The sequence below is a fragment of the Amblyomma mixtum genome, chromosome 2, assembly GCF_055824585.1.
Source record: "Amblyomma mixtum isolate Tamu chromosome 2, ASM5582458v1, whole genome shotgun sequence".
NCBI classification, from domain to species: domain Eukaryota; kingdom Metazoa; phylum Arthropoda; class Arachnida; order Ixodida; family Ixodidae; genus Amblyomma; species Amblyomma mixtum.
Window position 1 is genome coordinate 105512467 of NC_143013.1, and position 7164 is coordinate 105519630.

General features: G+C 44.4%; 1 long non-coding RNA gene across 2 annotated transcripts; it reads left to right on the top strand.

Moving 5' to 3' along the window:
• Positions 1-535: 535 nt before the first annotated feature.
• LOC149360428 (uncharacterized) lies at positions 536-6526 on the top strand. Of its 2 annotated transcripts, XR_016288833.1 has the most exons (5): positions 536-684; positions 900-1063; positions 2761-2790; positions 3915-4060; positions 5639-6526. It is a non-coding gene; the product is annotated as an uncharacterized LOC149360428 (long non-coding RNA). The 2 variants fall into 2 exon arrangements; XR_016288832.1 differs by lacking the exon at positions 536-684 and having other exon boundaries at positions 859-1063.
• Positions 6527-7164: the final 638 nt, after the last annotated feature.

The following is a 7164-nucleotide window of genomic DNA, read 5'->3' on the forward strand; positions in this document are numbered from 1 at the left end:
TCACGGACATATCGTTATATATGGTTTTTTTTCCATAGCCTCAATGCATAAGTTGATACTCTTAAGACAACTTATCGTTATAACCGATATATCGTTATATGTGGTATCGTTATAAGTGGATTGCACTGTATTATATTTATATAAATATTTGAAACTGAAGTCACCGTTTCTTCCCCTTTAAACTGCTCCAAATTTGGAATTTGGTGCTACAAGAATTGCTTGAAATGTTACTTTAGCGGTTGCACCTTGGAGCCTGCTAAAAAAAAGTTTTTCCTTCGGCAGCACCAATTCATCTTTCTGCGTATATAATGCGATTCACGGGAAGATTGAAATTCCCATTTCCGGCATGGCTGCTATTAAGGACGGGTATCCCAAACGCTCATAGAGATAGGAGGTATTTCGTTATTAAAATAGTGTTAATAACGGCATGCACTTCGTAGTCTTGTAAAGATGCAAACGGTGCAACTTCACATGCAGCGAAGATGTTATTGCTAGAACAATCCGAGCAGGAGACTGCATGGTTTCCAGAGTAAGATTTATGTCTTTGTCAGTGCTGATAAAAATATTTTGCATGTTACCCTCCATGACTCGTTGAAGTCAATAGATAGCTGCGACAATGGAAAAAAATAATTGAAGAGGAATGCATGGAGACCGCCACCTTGCCCCAGCCAAAGTGTAAAAACCGTAAGCAACCTTTGTGCTGGCAACGTACACCTGTTGACCCCAAATTCAATGGTATCATATGCGCTCCACCCCATTCTTATTCTTCGGGTTCTTTCCCTCTCATGATCCGGATCAGCGGTCACTACCTTCCCTAAGTATACACATTCTCCTACTAAGGGAGGGAAACGAAGCTGCTGTAGCTCGAGACTTTTCTAATCGGCTCTCTTGGCTCCCAGGTCCAAGGATTTCTGCCATGGAACTCGCAGGTGGCGACGATGCTGCGGCCAAGCGAACGATAGGCCAAGGCCGAGGCTGTCTTCAGAGTGGCGAAACCAGGGCCGCAGCGTGAAAGCAGGATCTGCTGTCGGCGCAAGCTTCTGCAGCTGCGACCGCACACCAGGTACCCCAACCATCAGTCCGAACACTAAGCAAAGATGGTTTCCGAGTTTCCGGAAGCAGTTTCATGGACAGAAGCTTACAATCACTTTCTGCACAGCATCTGTATATAACGGTGCTAAATTGCTCAGTTCGTAAAGCACAAAAAAAAACTAATACATTATTTTGCTTTGTCAGCAAATACGACGACGAGGCGGAACCAGCATATTTCGGAAGTTAGGCTCTACTTGGCGATACCCACAGGTGTCGCACCTCAGCCAGTACCTAGGAAATAGAACGCCACCACTTCAGGTTATTTACGAACAGCTCCTGAAAAATTTTGAATGATAATGGTTAGGTTATTGAAACAGGTGTGGGGGCGAACTTATGAAGTCTAGAAAGTCGAGATTAGGGAGAGCGCCACAGCTGGCAGGGCAAGGTTGATAGGAGTTCAGCACTCGTGTTGTCTTCTTGGTTTCATTTTCTTCTTATTCAAGCTGTTTTTCCAATACATGACAGAAACCAACTCTCTCAGATTTCCCTACTCTTAAGTTTGAGGTGAGTGGTGTTGCTGTTCCAAAACCAGTCTGAAATTATGGTTCTCTTAATTGTGGATGCACTGTAATCTCCTTTTCTACACTACTGCAGTTCACCGCAGAGCAGTGCTTCCTTTTCTGGGGCAGTGGTCGTAGGGAAAAACTTTGTGGCACGTTGTGGTCATACGTAGTTCCACACAATTTCACGAGAGGCTGTCGCTCTATGGCATTGATTCTTGATAGCTTTTTGAGCACTTGTGGGCCAATAGAAAGTGACAGGAAACAGAAAGATTGGACAATAAAGGCAGTGCACATAAAATATCATCACAGAAAACTTGAATTGTAAATAAGGCAGATGGACTGTGCCAAGCGAACAGTGATGGTGTGCTTTCGTTGCTTTCAGCCAGGGCTGTTTTGTGTAGGCCTTTGGAGGGCATGGCTGAAGGAGGTGGGGATCTTCATCTCGTTTAACGCAAATAACAGGGAGAAGGAGAAAGGCAGATATATACATCTTCATCTTTTCCATCGTCCTGTTTGTACTAAATAGCATGAATGTTATGTCAGAACAGCCAAACAGATGGCAACTCTTTTAAAGGCAATTGTTGTTTTACAGTAGTGTCGAAAGTGTTGAGAGTTTTCGATTGTGTGTTAAGGCAGTTTTGTGATTGTAGGATTTTGTTTTTTTTACCTCTTACACTATCCCAGCAAGTGCTGCTTTTCCCTCTTGAACATAAAGAGTGCACAATAAAGGTAGCCCGCATAGGATCTCACTAGAGACGACATGAGTGTAAGGTGGATGGGCTGGGCCAAGTGAACAGTGATGGTGCATTTTTGTTTTCAGCCGCGGCTCTTCTGTGTGCAGTGTGGCCCTCTTCATAGCCATTGGATAATACACGGTCGGACATGTGGAAATTTTCGTGTTATTTTGCGCAAATAATGACTTTGTGTTCCTTCATGCTTTTATATGTGCTAAATAAGATCTGTGTTATGTCAAAGCAACTGGTCCAAGAGTTTGCTTCCTTAAAGGTGATCTTCAGTTGCGAAAGAGCAAAAAAGTGGGGCATTTTCAATTCTGTGGTAGGGCACTTTTTCATAATCGTGGGATTTTGTTATTTCACTATTACACTTTTCCCTAAAGTGCTGTTTTTCCCTCTTGAATTTGTTGACAGGTGCATTTTTTATACAGGGCACAGCACTCCTTGTGATGTAGTACTTGGTAAGTATTTATGCTTTTCATTGATTTATGAGTCCAGGGATGAGTGCTGAATGCTTGCATTTTATTTTTGCATGAACCTTGTGGTCCTTCTCTCCTTTTTTATCCCAGCAGTTGGTTTCAGGTCTCTTCCATTTGTAGAGAGCAGTTGCCTGCCTTCCATAGCTTATCAGCAGAAGTGGCATGCGGCCAGGGTTTGAGCGGAAATCCTGTTTACCATGCGCAGTCCGCTTTTCACCGGGTGTTTTTCGAATTGCAGGATTGAGATGGTTTTTTTTTTTGTGCATAACCCGGTGCTTGCCATGATATCTGACATCATGTGAGCGACATGATCTTGACTGCTAGTTAACCTTGGTGACATGTGATCTGTAAAACTAGATATGTGTAGCGAACTGGAAAAGTTTCCTGGGGTGGCTGTCTCATCTTCCTTGTTGCATGCGCAATCACAGCACCTCACTCTAGGAGGACAGTTGCACCGTTAGTTGAAGATATCATAGACAGTTGAAGAAAAGCCACAACACTGGGGGATAACATCAAATTCTGCTGGGTTCCAACCCACGTTGGAGTTTGTGTTCCATTGTGTGTGCTGCACAAGCTTGCAGCAAAGAAATCAGAAATGTGCATGAGCATGCCCTGTAAGGATTGCATGAAGTCAGTAATGGAATAATTAATTAGCCACACCAGGAAACATCCATTTGAGATTTGAAGTCATGCACACTTCAAGAGCATTAAACGGATGCGATTTTTTAGTCTTTGATCTGCACACTGAAACCTTACTGAAGTCTCTATGCTTACACTACAACAGAAGCCTGCATTCAAGCTATGCAAACAAGTCTCTTTTTTCTTTTTCATGCACAGACCTCGAGAAAGTAAATAAAAAGCATTTCTCACAATTCTATGAAGACCACATCCCTTTCGTTGGTAGATTAATCCTGGGAGAAAGTGCACTCGTAGGCGTTTTCTCCATCTTGGTGTTCAGAGTGGGTCATTCTAAAGAGGATGATAGTCATTCCACGTCTTGGACAGGTGCAGGCAGGCAGGCGGCCTCGACATAAAGTTGCGTGCAGTCCTTTAATGATGCGCGCGGTCTTAGATTCGCTCACAGCAGAGAAATCTTTTCAGCGCAGGTCATCTGCTATGTCCCTCACACGGACGAAAGAACAGGTCTCCTGGGGACAGACAGCGAGGCAAGTGGTTCAACAAGCGGGAGCAGACGCAATCGACGCGGCTCCCGACAGTCTCCATGTTAAAGAGGCCTCAAGACGCTTGCCATGTAAGTCAACCCATTTCGCTTTCTACTACCCTGTCGAGGACCACACCACGCTGCGAGTGTAGTGTGAAGGCAGTGTCCGACGAGGTACTCAACATTTCAAAGCCATGAACCTAATCGCCAGCACTCAGGTGAATGTTGAGAGAACGGGTACGGAGAAGTTAAAAGACGATGTACCTAATGCTCACAAACACAGCACGCGTGAAATCTGCAAGTCTGTCGATCCCGAAAATTTGAACCAGGCGGGTTTTCGTCGATGCCGAAGCAATTTCAGTATTATTATTTTCCTGAATGCCGGCACTGTGTCCACCATTGCAGCCTTGCAGAGTCCATATCTGCTGTGTCTAAGAGCATTGGGGACGACCTCTTAAGTTCTCCGTGTTCGTTTTCTCAACTTTTGCCTCAAGGCTGGTGACTTGGCTGACGTAAAGGATTTTAATTGACTTTAGGCTGACAGGCTTTGAAAGTCTGTCACTAGAACCTGTGAACACGCCTCGCTCATATGCATTGCGGTGCTTGAATGTTTATCCCCACTGCTGAAGCCTCCAAAGGTTGAGGACCGTGCTGGCGACCAATCGGCTTGCTAGACCAGACTCTTAAGAGCTGGTACTCTACCTGATAGAGTATACCGGCTACTGTGCTCTCTCTAGGAGCACTGTACTCCGCCCAGATTTTTTAAGGAGTGAAACGTTTCCTTCGGCAAAGAGTACAACTGCCAGTGCACTCCCTCTATGGCCAGAATGAGTCGGAGGATATTTATTTTCTTCACTTTTCCATTTTCTTCGCTTTTGTAATGCAGTGGAGCTATATAGTCACCTGTGACCTGCATCTCAGACAAACTAGGTCTGTCTCCGATTCCGCTGAATGTAAATAATCCTCCTCTTGAGCTCCAATGAAGAAGCGATACTCCTGCGCAAAGGCTCCATTCAGAAAAGGAATGCACTTCCATACATTCGTATGGATGCACTCTTAAGAGCTCGTAAAAAAAAACTACGTTTTATTTTGAAAGTCGCCTCTCCCTTCTGTGACCCCTACCTGTCTTTCGCTCACAACCTGCATGTGCACTCAATTTGTTGAACTCGTGCATGAGTGCTATAGTACAGGTGTACAACTATAAAATTTCTTTTCTTTTTCAGCATAATTTGAGGGAACTGAGAACGTGGGCAGTAACATGCTGCAAGCAACTTTGTTGGTGAACACGCTGTGCAGGTTTTCGGACTGTTATAGTGCAGTGAAATGGATGCATTTCATAATTGTTGATTGGTCAGTGCAATGCAGTATAAAATCCTGCAAAATACAGCTGCCAGTGATTATGTAGGTGACGCCCTTTTACACACAGCATGCATTTGCACTGACATCTTAAATATTTCTTTGTTTTGTTTGTCTTCTCCAGTTTATATGTGCATGTTTGTGGCATCCCTCTAGGTGACAGACGGCCCTTCAGTTTTGATTGGCCTCATAGCCTCTCTTGCTGTCACTATTGGTGATGCTGAGCTTGTTTTGATCTTGCTCATTGCAGCCAGGGGATCAAAAATGGCATTTTCAAACTAAGTGTCACGTCCTCCACCTCCTTAATGACAGGTACGATGGAGAGATCGACATGAAGCGGAGGATTGAAGAAAACATCCAGAAATCAGCTAGAACAGCTAGGGGTGGATTGTGAGCTGGTGAGTGAGTAGGCAGCATTATGGGCTTTGTGTCTCATAAAAGCTGTCAGTGTCGTTGGCCGTGAGCGAAAACTCCACGAAAAATCTCTAGAGAAGCAGCCTAGATGGCATGTGGGCTATCTAGGTCACATGATCAGTCGTCACAACCTGCCCATTAGCCGGCGTGGTGGCTCAGTGGTTGTAGCACTCGGCTGCTGACCCGAAAGACGCGGGTTCGATCCCGGCCGCGGCAGTTGAACTTCTATGGAGGCGAAATGCTAGAGGCCCGTGTGCTGTGCGATGTCAGTGCACGTTGAGATCTTTTAGTAATTTTTCTGTATCTGATATACTGGAAATGAATTTCTTAGGCCCTATACAGAATTTTTTTGCCACTCTTAAACATAACTAGCAAATTAGGCTTCGAACACGCAAAATAATCAAGCACAGGTTGTCTTGTTCGTGTATAAAATCAAGGCAAGTGCAGCAGTGCCACAGCTATGCCAGTTGCGGCAATCTGTGCGAAAAGCATGATCTTTGTTAAAATTGCACCATTCTGTGCCAAAATGACACAACTATAGTAGGATACAATTTAGTAAACCAGCTGTTGTTAAACTGGGCCACGGTCCACGGCGTATTATATTACTCCGCTAGCCCTTCACAAAAGTAAATGCAATCAGCTTTTTAAAGTTTGGTTTTATTAAATCAGCAAGGTGTCAAAATTCTAGAGCGTATGATTTTTTCTTCTGATGTCGGGAGGAGTTCTGTGCGCTGGTCCTGAATGTAGGCGGAGCTTCACTGATGACTTAAGTTGTATCCAACTATAGCCGCGCAAGTTTCCAGTCAGCTGTACTTGGTGAAATATAACACCGGTGTTGGCAACCTGCATTTTTGCTATTGGATTGGATGTCGCCAATCCAATCCAGTCGCTGAGATGCAACAACGAAAAGGCACGTGCGTGCTTGGTGTGTATGCCGAGACACTGTTTTGGTCAGATTTTAGTTCACTTTAGTTTAGTTTAGTTGTGGCCATTTCACAGGTGCAGTAAACACTGATGCTGCCGATTTGGACAGGTGCATCTGCTGGCAAAATAGACTGTGTCGTCATTTGCATTGCTTTAGTTGAAGGGACAGAGGATACTCTTAGGAATCGGTGGGTCATATTAAGCATAAAAGGCTTAATCCGACCACTGGTAGTGTGCATCTCCAAACATGAATAGTGGCAAACAAAGCCTGGTGCACTGTCGTTCGCTAAGAAAGGCTGAGGAAAAAAAAAATGGCTGATAAGGGACACTGCCCAATAGTCGTGTGCGGCTCTCAGTATCTCTCGGACATCTCAGAATACGATACACCTTTCCTGCAGCGCATTTAATGCTTACATCTAGTCTCGACACTACATGTTTTGAACGCATGAACTGAATGTCCTTTTATGCGGCTCTTTCAAGTTGGCAGTACTCTGTTGAGC